At 44.6% G+C, this 21315-nt stretch overlaps 1 protein-coding gene across 1 annotated transcript in view; it reads right to left on the minus strand.

Annotated features, from left to right (window-relative positions):
* LOC115463665 (zinc finger protein 184-like) overlaps window positions 1-21315 on the minus strand; it is a 63122-nt gene that overhangs the window by 3811 nt on the left and 37996 nt on the right. The window lies entirely within an intron of this gene.

The raw sequence follows: 21315 nt of genomic DNA on the forward strand, positions 1-21315 counted from the left end.
TAAATAGCAATTTTGAGGAGTAACAACCCCTAAATGGCAAATAAAATGCTGCAAGCAGCCAAAGATAGGACCTTATATGCACTAGACAAGATGCAGCTGGGAGTGCATGTATTTATGCTGGAAGATGAAGTGATCAGAGTGATTACCAGGATTCTGATGGCACTCTAGATGTTAAGCTCTCTATGTTGCAGTCCTCAATCAATGGGAAGAAGAGGTCTGGAGAACTAGGCCATGCAGATGTAGAAGCAGAGGAGAGGCTCTTATGGCAGGAAGATTGCATGGAAAGAGCAGAGGCCCAGATTCAAGCACTGAAAACCAAGAGTTAGCAACCCTATACATGAACTGGTTGAAGATAATAGTGGCAGACAGAACAACATAAGGATAGTTGGCATCCCCAAGATAGTAACTGATAAAAAACTGATGTATATAGTTGAAGACTGGACACCTGAATAAATGGGACTGGCAATAACAGAGAGATCAATCTCGGTAAACAGCTCACCAAATGGGAGTATGACAAGTAGGAGAGGCCCAACTACGCACTGTAATTGCCTGGCTCTTGAATTTCACTGACAAAGCAAAATTTATGGCCTTGTATAGGCAACATGAGTATGAAGCAGTATGAAGAACAGAAATTATTGTTGTTTCAGGACTATTTGAACTTCCCAAAGCAGGATGTCTATTTTTAAGTTATTCTGCTTATTTAGCAAAGGCAGTTTATGGAATAGGGTCTATTTTTTGTTTGTTTATTTAGCATTTACAGTTCCATAGGCTAGCAGTTAAGGGACTATTCTACAATTTACCATAGCATCAGTGTAGAGCACAGCTGATAGTCAAAGGAAACCTCAGTTCAAAAGCAGAAAGCCTGTGAGGGTATCCGTGGGACCGTTAGATCATCAAGAAGTAAAAGGGGCACTCAGGGAGGACAGGGCCATACCAGAGAGGCTGAATGAATTCTTTGCCTTGGTGATACTGAAGAAGATGTAAGAGATCTACTTGTACCAGAGGTGGTATTCAAGGGTGATGGTGCAGAGGAACTGAAAGAAATCTTGGTAAATCTGGACGATGTACTTAGGCAAATTAGCAAATTAAGGAGTTGTAAATCACCTGGGCCAGATGGTATACACTCTAGGGTACTAAAAGAACTCAAATAAGAAATTGTAGATCTGCTGTTAGTGATCTGTAACATGTCGTTAAATTTGTCTGTAGTTCCTGAAGATTGGAGGATGGCCAATGTAACGTCTATTTTTAAAAAGGGATTCAGGGTAGATCCAGGAAATTACAGACCAGTAAGCCTGACATCAGTGCCAGACAAAATTGTGGAAACTATTATAAAGAATAAAATTATGGAACTCATAGATAAACATAGTTTAATGGGTCAGAGTCAACAAGGATTCAGACAAGGGAAGTCTTGGATCACCAATTTGCTTCATTTCTTTGAATGCGTGAATAAACATGTGGATCAAGGTAAGCTTCTTGATGTGTGTATCTACATTTTCAGAAAGCATTTGACAAAGTCCGTCATGACAGACTCTTAGAAAATTAAAATGTCATGGGAATTCTCTCAGTGGAGGAAGGTAAATAGTGGAGTGCCCCAAGGATCTGTATTGGACTGGTGCTATTTAACATATTAATTATCTGGAAATCGGAACAAGTGAGGTGATTACATTTTCAGATGACACAAAACTATTCAAAAATTGTTTAAACACATGCGGATTGTGAAAAATCTGTGTACTGTTATAAGGGAGCAGGATGGGGAGGGGATTGCTATCTTAGTTTGGGGAGGAATGAGGAGGTACAGATGGTTGTCAGGTACCCGCTGGGGTCCAACTATGGGAGTGGCATACTGGTTTGCCAGGTATAATGAAAGGAGATCTAGGGGTAGTTGGAGGAGTGTGGAGAATGGGGAGGTCTTGGGAATGGGATAGGCCAACCTTTAGATTATTCTTGTGTTATTTTTCTTGGATGTATATTCTATCTTGCCTGTTTTGGGGATACTGGTGTGGGATGTTATTTGCTGAGGGCAAGGGTTTGCAGGGTGAGTATGGTTAATTGTGGGTTCTGCACGGCTCCTGGGGGAGGCCGGGCTCACAGGACCCGCTTATATTCTACTATAAGTGCTATGGCCACCTTATTTTACTTGTCTGTTGGATGACATCTAGTATGAGGTGGGTTTGTCTCCTGGAATGTGTGGGGCATCACGTCCCCAGTTAAGCAAACTAAGATACTTACTGTCATGAAACACCTAGCCACCTGCCTGCGGTTATCCGTGGTCATTTAGAGGGTCTATCCCCAGCACAGCTCAGGTTCGTCTGCACCTGCTGCTTGTATTCAACACTAGCACCCTTCTCCCACCGACTGGGTAACAACTGACTTTGGGTAAGTCTCCTGCTCTCAAATTATCCCCAATGATTTCTAGGTTACTGGAGACACACTCCCAGTGGTCCCACAGTTCCCAGAATGCACTCACAGACCCAACACATAAACCACCGGGATTCTTTATCAGTCCAGACAAACAGGGCGAACAAACAATTGTGTTTTATATTGAACAGTGGACAGAAAAAGTGCAATCAGCAAACAGTAACAAGTAACTGAAAAATGGAACAATTAGAAAACTAACTAAACATTTGTATACTGGCTAAACAGTACTTGGGAAGATCAGGACATATAACTGTTTGTTTACTGAGCCTCAGCAAAGAGATCCTGCACTCTTTTCTTCCTTGCTAAGACTGGATTCAAAACCAGTAACTGCTAGTTAGCTTCAAACTCCAGGCCAATCAGAGCCCACAACACAACATTTCAAAGATATACTGCATCTTGTATTTTGCTTCCTGTTTGTGTTAAACTCAAGAAAACTGCATCCATTTCTCTGTAACAGTTGCTACTGAGTGGGAGAGGTCTTTTGCTCATCCTCTGGGGGAAGGCGTGGTGGGGTAGCTATTTTGTTTTGTATATCCTTAGTGTATACAGCCTCGGTGTTGGTTAGCAAAACCATGGGTCAGTATCTGCTTCTTATGTTAAATTTACAGGGCTGAGAGGTTATCCCATTAGTTTTGCATGGCCCCAGTAATTATGATGCATATATTTTTTTCTCTGTTGATACACCTTTGTGCCTCCTATGTGGGACAATCCTTGCTGGTAGTGGAAGATTTTAATCTTGTATTGAACCCTTTAATAGTCAGATCTGCACCACCATGCATTCCTTTGGGGGAGAGGAAACGAAGGCTGTCTTCCTTTTGTCAAGCATTGGACTTGGTAGACCCTGGTGGCTGCTCCATCCGGACTCCCATGATTACACCCATCTGCCTCATGCCCATGGCTCCTTTTCCTGTATTGATTACATAGTAATGTCAACCTCATATTTCTCCTCTGTGGTTGGAGCTGAAATTGGTACCATCACAAGTATGAACCATGCTCCCATTGTGTTGGAGACTGAGACAGCACCCTATTATCAGAGCGCGCTGTCCTAGAGATTCCCTTCCTTCTTAGTGCAAGATAAGGAGTTTCAGATATATTTGGGACTCTTTTCCCTTCCCTTCTTCTCTGTTCCTCCTCTCCTGTCATTGTAATTGTTTTCTCAGTTCATTGTAAACAGCTTTGGGGCTGCTCTCAGTGGCAAAAAGTGGGGTATAAATGTTCTAAATAAATAAATAAATAAAATACAGAAATGATCCAATTCTGTTTTTGGAAACTGCTAAGGCGATGCTTCATGGGGATATTATCGCTTTCACCTGCACCTGGAATAGGAAGTTCTCCTGGAATATTGTCACCTTGGAAAAAGCTCTTTGTAAGGAAAGACTAGCATATGCACAGAATCCTACTGTGGCACATATTTAGCCAACCAGGTGGCCCGTAATTCTCTGCTCCATTCTAGATCTCAAAACCTGCTGCTAGGATATAAATATCATTTTTACTGCTTTGGAACAAACCGAGTAAGTTGCTCGCCCGTTTGCTTAAGTTTTGGCAGAGTAGACAACCAGCACTCATGTTAAAGAGGGCAGATGGTACACGTAATTCCCAGACAGAAGAAATTGCTCGTACATTTGTAGACTACTATGCTAACATGTACAAGGCTTAAGGACTACTTTAGGCAGTCTGGTATGTAAGGTCTAGCTGAAGAGGCCACTGCCCATCTTAATAGGCCATTACAGGCCAAGAAATTTCAGGTGGCGATAGCATGGTTGAAAATGGAACTGCTCCTGGTACTGATGGTTATTCTAGCAAGTTTTATAAATTGATGGGCCTGGGGCTGACTGCTTCTCTGTAGGCTTATTATCAGAAGGTAGTGGAGGTGGGCGCTTTGCTCCGACATGCAAATGAGGCCTTGGTTGCATTGCTCCTAAAACCGGGCAAGCCTGGGGATGATCCAGGCTCATTTGCCCTATTTTCTTGATTAATGTGGATGTCAAGTTATCACATATTTTAGCAGATTAGCTATCAGACTTTTTATCGTTGGTAGTGGGAGACAACCAAACTGGATTTGTGTTGGGTTGACAATCAGTTCATAATGTGCGCAAGATGTTACTGGTCCTGGCACATTGCAAGCATCATTCTGTTCCTGCTTTCACTGATAGTTTGGACACTGCCAAGGCATTTGACAGTCAGTTGGCTCTTCATTTTTTGTGCAATGATACATGTCGGAATATTGTGTTGGAATCTTCAAGCAGTTAAGGCCCTTTACGCACACCTCCAAGCATCCTTGTTGGTCAATTGAATACATACTGTGAAGATGATAAGGGTATTGTGAAGAGGAAGCTCCCACCTCAGGATCCCAGGTCCCTCTTTCACTCAGGGTGAGCTGGTTCTCAGTATGCAGATTTTATGCAAATTAGTATCCTACCCCTTTCTACTCGGGGTGACCTGGTTCTCAAACAGGCAAACATAGTCAGGTCTTATCAACAGGATTTTTCTCATACAAATCTTTATTCCTGCCTCTGGGGCACACTTCTTTTAGCTTAAAACACTTCTTCTTGCACAGTTCAAACCCAACAGATTTCTTCCCCCTGAGCCCTCTCACACAGACATTTGGGCTCAGTACTAACTCAGTCCTGGACACACAGTCCCTCCTTGTAGCACCCAGCTCTAGACACACAGTCTTTTCATCTTGGACCCACAGTCCCTCCTTGTAGCACACAGCTCTAGACACACAGTCTTTTCATCTTGGACACACAGTACCTCTTTGAACACACAGTTCTTATTCTAGACACACAGTCTTTAGGGCACAGCCAGTACTTCTCATGGGGATTCTTCTGCAGCAGCTAGCTCTCCTCTCCCTCACCACTCAGGTGGGGTATTAAGTGGTTAATGACCAAACAGGACCCAGCCCATAACCTGCTGCACCTGTTTCTATCCCCAGGACTCTCCTCGGTCCTAGCGACCTCCTGCTATACACCCCTTACTGGCTCCCTTTAGTGACTCACCCAGCCCTTCTCCCTGGACATTTTAGGGGAACAGCGCCCTCTAGGGGCCTAACCAGGGTAGGACAGCCTCTTCCTTCTCACAATACACAAGCATTTCCTATAGAGCGATGCACGAGACAGGGCTGCCCCCTCTCCCTTCTTTTGTTTGTCCTATCCGTGGATCCATTACCTCTGTATGGGTGAAGGGATTGGCCTTGGGTTCCACTACCCTGAAAACCCTGGCCTTCGCCGATAACCTGTTGCTTATTTTAACTAATCCCCAGCAATCCCTACCAGTAGTGATTGAAAAGATGGAGGAGTACAGCTTTTTGTCTGGCTTCTTCTGTTTCACTTTGCTGGCTCTTTCATAGGTTTGCTCAGACTGGAGAGGACCCTTTCCCTTGCGGTGGGCAGATGGCAGCATTATGTATTTGGGGACACATATTCCAGCTGATCTGTCTCGTTTATAGACACTAAATGTGGGTCCTCTATTAACTGATACCAAGTCCAAATTGCAGACTTGAGGGCTAAGAAAGAAAAGATATTGAATGCTATACCCTGTAGAAATACTTAAGGCAGGGGAGGCATCCCAGGCTCCCCATCAAGATAGTTTTGCCTCAGAAACGGGGAGAGTGGGGCTCCTCAGCCTGCGCTACCTTACCATTAGCTGCGGAATGTGGCACATTAACGACCAATTCTGGAAATCAGAATATTTTACCTATACATTGCTGGAATCTGTGAACTTGGAGAATTTTTTTTTTTTTTTATTTGTACCCCGCACTTTTTCCCACTCATGGCAGGCTCAATGCGGCAGGCAATCGAGGGTTAAGTGACTTGCCCAGAGTCACAAGGAGCTGCCTGTTCACTGCAGTACTTACATGCACCCTCTGCAAATTTGCCTAGTATACCAAAAGATTTGAATGAGCTCTGTCAGCATTGCCATGTGGCTTGATAAAAGGGGACCTAAAATATTTGCCTCTGTGTTGGGTTTGTGTCAAGCCGGTATGAATCCGCTAACATATTAAAAGTGATTAGACTCCATCAGGAGGGTAAGCATTATCCAGGTGACATAATTATGGCATGCTTAGAAGCAGAAAAAGCGCACAACAAAGTGATATGGGATTACTTATTTTGGATACTTGGTCATTACGGGATTACCGGGGACTTTGCAGATTGGATTCAAGCGCTTTACAGAGATCCCATGGCCCAATTATCGCTCAATGGTTCCCTGACCACAACTTTGCTAGGGATGCCTTCTTTCCCCCTTACTTTTTGTATTATCCCTGGAACCTCTAGCGGCAAAGATACGGCAGGATCCTTTGCTTTCAAGGGGTCAAGGAACGAAGATACAAATATCATATTAACTTATTTGAGGACGATATGTTTCTTTTTATCAACAATGCAACAAATACACTGGGGAAAGTGATGGCCTGCATTACAATCTTTGGGTCATTCGCAGGACTACAACTCAATTATGCAAAATCAGAAGCCTTGGCTGTCTCCCAAACTGTGCCTGCAAAACAATGTCAATTTTTCAACTCATATGGGCTGCTACTGCAATGAAAGATTTGGGGGTCTACCTAAGTGCTGACATTGAGTGGGTATATAGGAAAAATATAACAAAGAAATTTGAGATTATGCGTTACCTATGTGTCAGATGTCAAGACCTGCCAGTCTGTTTTTTTAAGAAGAGTGGCACTGGTCAAAATGGTCTTCCTCCCCCAAAGCTTGTACCCACTACAAATGCTTCCCTTTTGGGTGCAAAGTAAGGACGAGGGGCACTACAAAAGCTTGGTCAGCACATTTATTTGGAGAAATAAAGCTCTAAGGATTGGGTTTCAGAAACTCACCTTTGATCACTCGATGGGGGGGGGGGGGGGATTAGGTTGCCTGACTTCCACCTTTATAATATGGCTTCACTACTGCGATGGTTCCATAAATACCATATAGGACAGGCTGTATATGGTCCACTTAGGTTCTGGGCCAACTGATGTTCTCTGTATGAGACATTTAATATTCTTCAGGCCAATATGGGGGGGGGGTAGCCTGGGGGAAGTTGGGACAAATACATATTTACAAGCTTTGTGCCATGCATAGACCTGGTGGCAGCAACACATGGGGGGTGCAAGTGGGGCAGATCCACTCTTGTCTTTAGTGGGAAACGATTTTCCAGCAGGCATGGGGAGGTTGATATTTCAGGTTTGTGACTTAAAAGGGTGCCATTTCTTGGGACTTCTCACAGATTTAGGGGATGATAATTTTCCATCGTTGAGCAAGTTAAGACATGCTGTGATCTCCCCAACAATCACTTACTACAGTTCCTACAAGTCCGTCATTATTATTCCATGCTAGTGCAAAAATCTAAACAGACTGTCAGATTCACCAAGACAGATTTGATCTTTTTGCACCTTCCTACCAACAAGTTGTCCTAGTGGCATGGGAGGCAGACCTGAGAAATTGACAACCACTGATTTGTAATGAATATATGGAGAATTATCAATGCTGACCCCAAATACCCTTCTGCAAGAGACTCAATATAAAATATTACATAGGGTGTTCATAACTAGGCAGAAAGGGAAGCATTAAGGGATGTGGAAGGACAATATCTGCAATAAGTATAAACTACATCTTGGGACATTTTTGCATTTCTTTCTAGAGTGTCACACATTACTGCCTATTTGGTCCAAGCAATTTCAGTTATGAATCTACTACTACTACTATTTAGCATTTCTATAGCGCTACAAAGCGTACGCAGCGCTGCACAAACATAGAAGAAAGACAGTCCCTGCTCAAAGAGCTTACAATCTAATAGACAAAATCTGTTACACAAACACATATTGAATGGTCATACAAGGCTCTGATGGTGGGTGATGGGGCCCCCTTGCACCAGGAAGGCCTTGAGGAAGCTTCTTGTAGATTTGCACTTCTGGCTACCTTATTAGTGAAGAAATGCATTCTTCAAGTCGGGATAGCAGCTGATATCCCATCTACTATCGCATGGCTGAATGTGATGTGTGAGATAGCTGAATGGGTGGGTAAAATGAGTTATCAAACCACAGCTGCATAGAAGAAAAAATATCAAACCCTTTGGCATAGATTCTTACAATTGTATCCTGGACATATTTCTTGAATATCCAACTTTTTTGTAATAGTGTAAGGGAAGACTAGGATGGGGAGGGAGATGGGGAGCTGCAGAGAATTTGGGAAAAACTGGGATCCTTGTGTTTGAGATGATCACACCAAGGAGTGTTCTTTGACACGTTTCCGTTTATATTTTATTTTTACTGTTCTATTTGTGAATGTTTAAAGGCCAACTGAAACGGGGGGGGGGGGGGGGGGGGGTTCAGTTTTGGCTGAAACTGAAAATACTACCAAAACTGTCTAAACACTTTCGGCCAAAACTAAAGCTGTAAACTAAAGATTGGTTGTGTGAATCTGAACCAATGAGGTCAACTGGGGATAGTCAGAGCTTGCAGTTGGCAGCCCTCTGCTAAACCCACAGGAGATTATTACCCTCCAGTTCAGGAATGCAAGCACAGGCTGACAACTGGGACAGCCATTTTAACAAGGACTTTTCAACAAGTCTGTCATGTTTAGGTTCTCAATGAAAATGTAGTTAAATATCCACTGACACAGGAACTTTGTGAGAACGTATTTTAAAAAAATCATGGTTATCAGCTTTTTATTCTTACCCCAACTGAGTGTCACGATTGTGACTGTTTTCCTTGGCTGTGCTCGCCTCGCCCTCTGGTGGCCAGAACCGGTGGCTGCCATAGACTGTCTTGCTATCTCCCTATACATTCCAGACTTTCTTTCTGGTCCAGTCCAGATATTCTAGCCCTCCAGACTGAAGTTTGGCAGCTAGCCTCACCCTTAGCTGCCTTGAGATTGCTGCAGCTGAGCCTCAGCTGCTGATGGGCCTTATTAACCACCTGGAAACTTTCTACTTTGCCTTTGCAACACCAAAGGTCCAGGTTGGTGTTGTGCAGTTAGCACTTCTGCCTTGTCTTGCCTTGTTTTTTAGTTAGTGTTCCTAGTCTGTGCTTCTTGCCTGTTTGAGTCTCCTGAATCCTGTCTTGAATCCAGCCCTGATTGCTCCTTCCCTGTCTGCTTTTGGCTTCCTTTCCCTTTTGTTTGTGAACCTTGTATTCCTGTCTGTTTGAGACCCTGTACCTTGAATCCTGTTCTAGCCAAACTTGTGTATGTATCCTTGTCTGTTTGAGACCCTGTATCTTGAACCCTGTCTAGTCTAGCTTGTTTCTCCCAACTTGGTCCAGTAAATCCTGTCTGCTGCCCGCACCTAGGGGCTCAACCCCTAGGGAACGGCGGTCAAGCGCAGGTGAAGTCCTGTTCCATTCACGCTAGTTCCTGAATCCTGCTTGTGTTTCCTGATTCTGGTCCCTGCCAAGCCAAGTCCATTCCGGTTCTGCTTATTCCTGCCTCGCTTGCCTACAGCTTCTACTCCAGTCCTGTTGGTCCAGTCCTGGTTGGAGGGTTTTGCCTGCTGCTGCCGCTCCTCATCAGCAGCCCAAGGGCTCACGATTCCAGACTACCCTTGAGAACCTGACACTGAGCACAAGTAACGAGAGAAAATAGCATTGAGAAGTTTCCTGTTTTGTATTTAGTTATAAAACTGATTAAGGACAAGCATGATACAGATTCTTACTAAAATTGGGTAAAGGAGTCCAGACATTGGTCTACACGGTGGACATTATAGCAGCCAGATGCACTTTACAGAATAAAACAGCATACTGATGTCACTGAATGCAAGGACTATATGCTCTGAAAAATTAAACCGGATCGCCGTATGCGGGACTCAGACAGTACAAGCCAGCCCAGAACCGGCTTTAGTTGATGCAGCCAGAGTTGCCATCTAAGCAGGGCCCCGCCCCCGAGGTCGTCACTGCCACCGCCCCAGACCGCAGCGCTGCAGTCCCCACCCGCCCCCCCTCCGTCTGCCACCGGGCCGGGCCCTCTGCATTGAAATCATCACAGCGCCTCACCTGTCACCTCGCTCCGTGACTGAAAGCGCAGCAGCAGCAGTTACATTAGACAAGGGCGGGACACAGGGAAGGAAGGCTTGAAGGGAGGTAAATCCGATCTGCTGCTGCTGGCTGCGCTTTCAGTCACGGAGCGAGGTGACAGGTGAAGCACTGTGATGGTTTCAATGCGGGGGGCCCAGCCCGGTGGCGGGTGAGATCGGGGACTGCGGCGCCGGGCCCCCTTGGAGGCCCGGGGAATTTTGTCCCCCCTGCCCCCCCCTCTCGGCGGCCCTGCATCTAAGCACCACCTGACATGCAAACACATATGTTACCCTTTAAGTTTTGCTATTTATATCATTAATTTTCTAATTTAGAAATCAAACAACATAAAACATGGAAAAGAAAATAAGATGATACCTTTTTTATTGGACATAACTTAATACATTTCTTGATTAGCTTTCGAAGCTAATCAAGAAATGTATTAAGTTATGTCCAATAAAAAAGGTACCATCTTATTTTCTTTTCCATGTTTTATTTTGTTTGATTTCTATTGATAACCTTGAGAGTGGACTAACCGCTTTGAATGTAGTTGCAAAAACCTCAGAAAGGCGGTATATCAAGTCCCAATTCCCCTAACACGGCTACCACATTTTCTAATTAGAGATCCTCTGTGTTCATACCACGCCTTTTTGAATTCTGCCACAGTTTTTTTTCCACCACCACCCTTGGGAGGTCATTTCAGGCATCCACCACCCTCTCTGTGAAAAAGAATTTTCTGGCATTATTCCTATGTCTACCACCCCACAACCTCAATTCATGTCCTCTAGTTTCACCAAACATATATTTCTAGGCCACCTACCAGGGACCCCCCCCCCCCCCCCCACCATCATTTCACCTCTCCAGAAGTACTAGAGGAAAGTGCAGAGCCTAGCTGTGGGTGTGATAACAGTAATAGTCTGTGAGTGAGTATGGAGATTATGCAAGCACATGCTTTGAATGGAGAAGCTTAAAGGGTAGAGATGAAGACCTGCCAAGTTACCCAGTCCCAGGAGGGAAATTCTGAGTCAGTCTTGGATTTCTGCAACCCTATCCTGATACATTATGAGACCCGAAGTGCTGATTTCAATTAGGGATATCAAGAGACTACAAATAAGACAGTGCAAGCCTATTTTCCTCTATTAGCAGACCCTGTGGTATCTACGGATTTAGTATTACAGAGTGAAGGCTCTACTTCTCTTTGATCGTCTTTTAACTTACCATCTTTCAAGGCCTTTTCCAAATTGTTCTGAGCTGTTTGTCCAACTACTTGTTCGTTAGACCCTATAACATCATCTTAGTTAAAAGTTCCTTGGGTTTGTTACCATTTATACATCAACTTTCAGTACGAAGTTTATCTGAGGGAGTCCTACTGGGATCCCTCAAACCAGTTATAGTGTGACCGATTCTGAAACAACCCCAGTTAGATTCTTCTATACCAGCTAATTATTGTCCAATTTCAAATCTGCCTTTCTTAGCGAAAGTTAGAGAAGATGGTTTTTAATGCAACGTCAATCCCATGCTGAAGCTTTCCTAGCTCTACGTCCCTGTCAGTCAGACTTTAGACCAGGATTTACTACAGAAACCATTTGAACCGCTTTATTAAGTGAACTATACCATAAGCTTGGCAATGGATTCATAGCCCTGGAATGTCTTTAGACCCATCAGCAGTGTTTGATGTTATCAACCACTCACTTCTATTGCAACATCTTGCACAGTAAAGTAAATTCTGACCTTTAAATTCCAAACTTCTCAACTTTCTGGCTATAGGTACTGGACCCCTGAACCTAACTCTTGCACAGTAAAGTAAATTCTGACCTTTAAATTCCAAACTTCTCAACTTTCTGGCTATAGGTGATATACCTGATATTCTCTTTAATTTAATGCTTATTGCTTAATTAATTAATTTGCCCTGTGTAACTTTTTCTTTCTTTTCCTGCCAAGCTCTGATAGAGAGGAGAGGCTGTTTTAAACTGCATAGCACTCAATTGAGGCTCTGAAGTTGCATTTTACATTGCTGAAACTGCTATTATAAATATTGGGAATGGCGGGTCACGTGATGCGCTGGGAGCGGTAACAGCATAGAGGCTGAGCTCTGGGTCCCCGCTCCTCTTATTTCACGATAAATACCTGAATACAGCAGCAAAACCGGACTCCAAAGTAAGACCCAGACTTTCGGAGTGTGCATGGAACATTTCTTGCTCCCCATGCCGGCTGGAATGTCCAAACGAAGTGTAAAGGTGGAGAAGAGGAAGCTATCACCCTCTCCCGCGAAGCCCAAGATGGCGGATGGCGGGCGGGAAGTACGTGATGAATTTTCAGAACGGCAGCTCACTCAGTTGACCACGGCGGTAGTGGCGGCTCTGGAACCGAGATTCCAATCGCTGGCAAATCAGCTGGGGAAAATGGACGCGAACATGGCGGAGCTATCAAAACGAACCCACGAACTAGAACAAAGGGTATCGACTATGGAGGACATGTGCAACGGTCACCAGCCACGAATGGTGGAAATGGAACAACAGCTCAGGTCGCAGGCCGAGAAAATGGAAGATCTTGAAAATAGAGCGCGACGCTCGAACCTGAGGCTGGTCGGTATCCCCGAATCGATTGCCGAGAAAAGTCTGGGTCCCCTCCTGGAAAAATGGTTGCAGCAAGAATTCGCTCTCTCGGATAGCAGTGGGGGTTTTTGCATTGAGAGAGCCCACAGGCTGGGGAGATTACAAGTAGAGAAGCAAAAACCCCGTGTGGTCATCATTAAAATCCATAACTACATCCACAAAGAAGAGATCATGCAAGGATTTAAATCAAAAAGGGACACTCTACAATACAATGGAAGGCGGATTTTAATTTTCCCTGATTACTCTGCAGGCCTGCAGGAAAAGAGACGGCGGTTTCATCCAGCATGTTCGGCGCTGGCGGAGAAGAAAATTCGTTTTGCCCTGACATACCCAGCGATTCTTAAAATCCAGAAAGACGGGAAGTGGAGCTCCTTTACCTCTGAGAAATTGGCCATGGACTATATAAACAGAGAGCTGGGCCAACAAGAGGCGGTCCCATGAACTATGATCTGGTATGAGATTAACTGGATTTTATCTGTTGGGACAAAGTGTTCTAAATAACAGGTGGAAATGAATACTAAATATGGACATTTGGAAAGCGGTTTAATATTGAGTTTTGAAAGTTGCAGTAAGTAATGGGGTTAAAGGGGAGCGGGGACCCTTGCAGAGAGGTGACCTAGGTGACGACAAATTGGCGTCACTCTCTCGTAGCTACGATAAGGGACATAAGGGGGGGGGGGATAACAAGTGTTCAGAACAAGTTACGTTGAGACAGGGAAAAGGGTTTGGGGCGGGCGGTGGGTTGGGTGGGATTGTGGGCTGCTACACTTATGAATATGGGGCGACAAGCTGCGAAATCTTAACTTGGTGGGGAAGAGACAGGTTTCCTAAGACAACAGTAAAAAGGAACAATTGGGTGCCGGGGAAGGGCTGGGGCCCTGGCACTGACTTATACACAATTAGGGTTCTACTGATGGAACATTTTGTGTGTTGGCTCTTCTAACTATAAAATAGTTACATGGAATGTGGGGGGAATTTCCTCCCCAATAAAACGGAGGAAGATCCTAACACATTTGAAGAGGATGGGAGTGGACATAGCCTGCATACAAGAGACCAGGCTCTCTGATGCAGAGCATCAGAAGTTACAGAGAGCCTGGGTGGGGCAAGTGGACTATGTGTCATCTGGTAAGAGAAAGGGGGGAGTAGCGATCTTATACCGCAAACACCTGGCCTGTACATCTGAGGTTATAATGCGGGATGATAATGGGCGCTATCTGTTAGTCAAACTAAATCTGCAGGGGTCTGAAATATTCTTGCTATCTGTATATGCACCCACCCCCTCTACTTCAGATTTCTTTTCAGAGCTATTGCGGGTCCTGTTACCTTATAGGGATAAGAGTTTAATAATTACTGGGGATATGAACACACTGATGAACCCAAACATAGACTGCACAGTCGGAACGTGGGGGCTGAGGGTTACGGGGACCGAGGGATCCTTCCATCGTTCACCACGGATCTCGGGATGGTGGATGTTTGGAGGTCCCTGTTTCCAGAGGTAAGGGACTACACTCACCGATTGCGGGCCCATGGGACCTGGGCCCGTTTAGACTATCTGTTTATATCAGGCCCGCTTTTCTCAAATGTAACAGCAGCTGGCATAGAGCAAGAGCTGATTTCAGACCACTCCCCAGTGTGGTTCCAGTTGGCAGACCAAACAGAAAGTCGGGCAGCTAGGACATGGAGATTCCCTAATTACTTAATTAAAGATGTGGCTTTTGTGAAGTTCTTGCACCAAAAATGGGAGGAATTCTCATTACACAATCAACAGCATAAATCTGACCCGACTTTGTTTTGGTGCACAGCAAAAGCTGTGATGAGGGGGGAAGTTATCTCCTATGTAGCAGCGAGACGACGGAAAGTAGCAGCTAGCATTATTAACTTGTCAGATCGGCTGGGGGGGGCCAGGCGCACATACTTAAATTCCCCGACTCAAGTTAACAGAGACAATTATGAGGCTCTCCAGGCCACCTTAAATTCATTAATACACGAGCAGACCCAAAGAGGCCTAATATATCAAAAGTACAGATTACACAAATACGGCAATAGACAAGGGAGTGTATTGGCAAAGTTAGTCCGGCCATGGGCGGGGAACCGTACCATCACGGCCCTGAGGAATAAAGAGGGAGAGCTAAGGAATAAAACAATTGACATTTTGCAAATTGTACAGACACATTTTCGGGACCTTTATAATTCAACTAGTTCGCCCCCACAGCAAGCAGTAGAGGCACTCTTAATTAGGACAGGGATGCCAAAGTTCACACCAGAGGCTCGGGAGCAATTAGCTCAGGCTATACAACCGAGAGAGCTCCAGAGGGCTATTGGTGGCTTGAAGCATAATTCGGCGCCGGGGATTGACGGTTTTTCTGGAGAGTTTTATAAAGCATTACAATTGCCTCTGATTCCGACTTTGTTAGATTACTTTCAGGAAGTGACAGAGAGAGGGGAGTTCCCGAAACATGAAAATACGGCCCTAATCACGATGCTACTAAAGCCTGGGAAAGTGGCGTCAGACCCTGATTCCTACCGCCCAATATCGCTCATCAATGTAGATATCAAACTACTTGCCAAGATTTTGGCCAACAGACTGGCAGAACATATTCCAGTCTTGGTAGGCCCCGCACAAGTGGGATTCGTACCCAAACGTCATTCGGTTTCACACGTTCGAAGGATCCTCCTTGCCATGGCACACTGCAAAAGTAATAATGACCCCCTTATGCTAGTGAGTTTAGACGCCTCAAAGGCATTTGATCATGTTAATTGGGGATACCTGCTACAGTTACTGGAATGGGTGGGACTCCCGGGAGAGGCCATGCAGATTATTCGGGTGCTTTATGCAGGACTGGGGGCACAGATCATAGCAAATGGAAATCGATCGGAGTGGTTCCCCGTCAAGCGAGGAACGAGGCAGGGGTGTCCTCTGTCCCCGTTCCTCTTTGATCTCTCGTTGGAGCCCCTAATACGGCTTTTGAATGGGTCTGGGGAGATTAAGGGGGTACAGGTGGGCGGGGAGGAGGTCAAAACCTTAGCTTACGCGGATGATATCCTTCTGGTTTTGCGTGACCCCCGGCCCTCACTGCAAAGTGCCCTAGACATTCTGAAAGAATATGGTGAACTATCGGGATTTTCTTTAAACCTACAGAAGTCTTGTGCCTTAGCAGTAGATGACGTTGTACGTGAGAGGTGGCAGGGAACCTTTCCGCTGCAATGGGCAGATCAGGCTTTAAAGTATTTAGGAATAATGATCCCACGGGACATGACCTCCCTGTATAGAATTAATGTAGGTCCACTGATGGAAAGTACGAAACACAGATTATCCTTGTGGCAGACCTTGCCATTATCTCTATGGGGGCGTATTGCTGTCTTTAATATGCTTATCGCCCCGAGATGGCTTTATCTTTTTCAGCAATTACCTCTGTACTTGAAAGGAAAGGATGAAAAAGCCCTAGATAGACAGATTCAGGGGTTTTTGTGGAAAGGGAAGCGCCCTAGACTGCCGATGACAGTGATCACAACCCCGAGGGAACAAGGGGGGATGGGACTCCTGAGTGTGCGGAATTTATCAATTGCCAGTGCGATGCGTCATATCAATGATTGGTATCGGGGTACCCAGGAGTTCTCTGTCACTGAAGTTGAGACTTCTATCTTTCCGGAGATACATTTCAGTTATTTATTACACTCAGGCAACCGATTACCTACATTAACGTTTCAGAAGCACCCCCTGTTGCAATCACTTAGAAATACATGGCGGTGGGTGTGTAGGAAACATTACTTTACGGCAAAAACCACTCCTTTGCTACCTATTATTAATAATCCTGATTTTCCACCGGGACAGGGTAACAGCATCTTCAGACAATGGGCAGCGCGAGGTATCCTTTATTTGTCACATGTAGTTAATGAAGAAGGGAAAATAAAACCCCTTCAGACACTGGTGGAGGAATTCGGTATACAGGGGGGACATTACTTTGAACATTTTCAGTTGAAACATTACATAACATCCCTGTTGTGGACCGACCTAACAGAGGATGTAATAGACACTCTGACAGAGACATACTCACTGGGTGCTCAGTTATCAGTTCCCCTCAGGTTTCATCACCAGCAATTAAAGGATTCCACCTCTGAAATAGATTATGTGCACTTGGCCCGAGAGTGGTCAACAGATTTGGAAGCTGCAATCACGACCGACATATGCAAGGATTTTATTAAAAAACTATATAGGTTGCAAGTGTCGGTCATACAGTGTGAGAGACTATACAGATTTTTATTAAGAACATATATACCTCCTAAGAGGGCTGCAAGTATGATAGAGTCCTGTGATGGGACCTGTCCTAGGTGTGGTAGAGGGGAGGCAAGTATAGGTCACATGTTTTGGTTGTGCCCCTTAGTAATGGAGTTCTGGGGTGAGATCACTCAAGCATTACAACAAATGTGGGGGTGCACCGTGGTCTGTGATCCCCTCCTATTGTTTTATAAATACAAATTTTCGGGATTGCCACCACAGGGGTTCAAGCGTTTTGTGTATTTGGCGACATTATATGGGATCTCCACCATTTTGAAGTTTTGGCTGTCCGACTCGAAGCCTCCATTGGTCTACTGGAGAACACAGTTACTTTATCAGATGAAACTTGAGAGATGCGGGGTCCACTCACTGGATACTGAATCGGGTGAGAAATTTCGCATACAATGGGAACCGTTGTGGCTGACCTTGCCTTCCAGAGGCCGCAGCTATATCTTGAACATCTAAGCAGCTCACAAGGGGAAGGGGAGGGGGGTAGGGGGGGACAATCACATGGGAAATACGACTTATTGCTTGTACAAATTTCAAGGTCAAGATGTATTTCTATATAAGGACATCATATTTTGCTAATAAGTTGGGGAAGGGGAGGGAGGTGGGTAGTTTCGGAAAATGTTAAATGAGATGATGCACAGACAAGTGTAGATTTGGTTCAAGGTGGTTACTGCTATATACATTGTACTTGGATTAGAAGATTGTATTATTTCCTGTTTGTGCGATGTCATCAATAAAAATTATTAAACATAAATATTGGGAATATTTAGATTTATATCACAAGAAGGAAAGTTTTATATTCTAGGGCAATTTTGAAAGTTAAATCAACTGAAAATTCTTTGATTAGACTGTACCAATTCTGGTCCCCATCTAGAGAATTGCCTTGAGAACAACAGTAGTTAGCTGACACTTTGAGACTTATAATCCCACCCACCCTCCCCACATCCCACCCACCCCAGGGTTTTCCACTCATTTATAGACACACCAAACCTCATTACCTTACTCAATCATACAAAGGCAGTCTTGCAGACTGTTAACCCAACATAGTACACCTGTTCATACCCATTTCAACCAACCAGGATGACTTTTATTCTCTGCAATAATTGTGGTGCTTTAGTTTCAAGGCCAATCATCTGGAGACTTAAAGCTTGTCCTATCTGTCTTCAGCTATCTAGTTTACAAAAAGAGCTCAGTAAAGTAATGCGAGAATTGGATACAATTAAAGCAGCTTCTAGGACTGCACAGAAAAATAGCTTCTCACCACTCCCTCAAAGAATAAAACCACATAAGAACAGATGGTTCACAGTAGGCTCAGGCAGACTTCGTCATGTGACACAGAAGCATCCGCCCGCACAAGTGTTGCCACTAAAGAATTCTTTTGCTCCATTACAGCACTGTAATGCTCCTGAAAATAGAACTGAGGCAGAGGAAAAAGCAATAGAGTTGGAACAAAAAGACATGAAGGTACCCAAAGTGATAAGACACCCCCAAATCACTAATGCTGAAACACATACCAAGAAATATAGATGGAAAGCGATGGCCACAAATGCTCGTAGTCTAAGCAATAAAGTTCATGACCTTCAAGCCCTGATGTTGGAGGCAGACTTAGATGTTGTTGCAATCACAGAGACATGGCTCAACGGTTCCCAGGAATGGGATACAAGCATACCAGGCTATAATCTATTTAGGAAGGATAGAGAGGGTCGTAAAGGTGGAGGAGTAGCTCTGTATGTGAAGAATGATATCATGGCAACTGAAATGACAGGGACCTGGGGAAAAGAAGAAGCGATATGGATCACCTTAAAAAGAGAGGATAGAACCTCGGTCCAAGTGGGTGTTGTCTACAGACTCCTGACACAATTAGAGGAACTAGATAAAGATCTGATCGCAGATATTCAAAAATTAGGAAAGAAAAAAGAGGTTCTGTTGATGGGAGATTTCAATCTGCCGTATGTAGATTGGAAGGTTCCGTCTGCCAAATCGGAAAGAAGTAGAGAGATCGTGGATGCTTTCCAAAGTGCTCTGCTCAAACAGATGGTGACAGAACACACGAGGGAGGGAGCGATGCTGGATCTGGTGCTCACAAATGGGGATAGTGAGTCAAATGTCCGAGTGGGTGCACACCTGGGAAGCAGTGACCATCAAACGGTTTGGTTTGATATAATGGCTGAAGTGGAGGGCAGCCACTCTAAACTCAAAGTCCTGGATTTCAAGCGTGCTGACTTTAGTAAAATGGGGGAATACCTGAGGAAGGAGATGATGGGCTGGGAGGATGTACATGAAGTGGAAGGGCAGTGGTCCAGGCTGAAAGAAGTAATAAATAGGGCCACAGACCTTTATGTAAGGAGAGTAAATAAAAGCAAGAGAAAAAGGAAACCGATATGGTTCTCCAAGCAAGTGGCTGAGAAAATAAAGGCTAAAGAGTTAGCGTTCCAGAAATATAGAAAATCTCAAGAGGAACACGGGGAGGAATACCGGATGAAACTGAAAGAAGCCAAGAGAGAGGTACGTCTGGCGAAGGCGCAAGCGGAAGAACAAATGGCTAGAAATGTAAGGAGGGGCGACAAAAATTTCTTCAGATATATGTGAAAGAAGAAGGACTAAAAAGGGAATTGTGAGACTAAAAGATACAGCGAACCACTATGTAGATAATGATGAAGAAAAAGCCAATTTGCTAGAAAGATACTTTTGTTCGGTTTTCACTGAAGAAAATCCTGGAGAAGGACCGCGAGGGACTGGCAAAAGTACACCTGAGAATGGAATGGATATAGCACCATTCATGGAAGAGAGTATGTATCAACAACTTGGAAAGCTAAAGGTGGACAAAGCCATGGGACCGGACGGGATCCATCCCAGAATATTGAGGGAGCTCAGAGAGGTTCTGGCGGGTCCTCTTAAAGATTTGTTTAATAAATCCTTGGAGACGGGAGAGGTTCCGAGGGACTGGAGAACGGCGGAGGTGGTCCCTCTTCACAAAAGTGGTGATAGGGAAGAAGCTGGAAACTACAGGCTGGTAAGCCTCACTTTGGTTATTGGAAAAGTAATGGAAGCGATGCTGAAGGAAAGGATAGTGAATTTCCTAGAAACCAATAAGTTGCAAGATCCGAGACAACATGGTTTTACCAGAGGGAAATCGTGCTAAACGAATCTCATTGAATTCTTTGATTGGGTAACTGGAGAATTGAATCATCGACGTGCTATAGACGTAATCTACTTAGATTTTAGCAAAGCTTTTGACATGGTTCCCCACAGGAGGCTCTTAAATAAACTAGATGGGCTGAAGATAGGTCCCGAAGTGGTGAACTGGATTAGGAACTGGTTGACGGACAGACGACAGAGGGTGGTGGTAAATGGAGTTCGTTCGGAGGAGGGAAAGGTGAGTAGTGGAGTGCCTCAGGGATCGGTGCTGGGGCCGATTCTGTTCAATATATTTGTGAGTGACATTGCCGAAGGGTTAGAAGGTAAAGTTTGCCTATTTGCGGATGATACTAAGATTTGCAACAGAGTGGACACCCGGGAGGGAGTGGAAAGCATGAAAAGGGATCTGAGGAAGCTAGAAGAATGGTCTAAGGTTTGGCAATTGAAATTCAATGCGAAGAAATGCAAAGTGATGCATTTAGGGAGTAGAAACCCATGAGAGCCTTATGTGTTAGGCGGGGAGAGTCTGATAGGTACTGAGGGGAGAGGGATCTTGGGGTGATAGTATCCGAGGATCTGAAGGCGACGAAACAGTGTGACAAGGCGGTGGCTGTAGCGAGAAGGTTGCTAGGCTGTATAGAGAGAGGTGTGATCAGCAGAAGAAAGGAAGTGTTGATGCCCCTGTACAAGTCGTTGGTGAGGCCCCACCTGGAGTATTGTGTTCAGTTTTGGAGGCCGTACCTCGCGAAGGATGTTAAAAAAATGGAAGCGGTGCAAAGAAAAGCTACGAGAATGGTATGGGATTTGCGTTCCAAGACATATGAGCAGAGACTTGCTGACCTGAACATGTATACCCTGGA

This window comes from Microcaecilia unicolor, chromosome 2 (assembly GCF_901765095.1).
Source record: "Microcaecilia unicolor chromosome 2, aMicUni1.1, whole genome shotgun sequence".
Taxonomy (NCBI): Eukaryota; Metazoa; Chordata; class Amphibia; order Gymnophiona; family Siphonopidae; genus Microcaecilia; species Microcaecilia unicolor.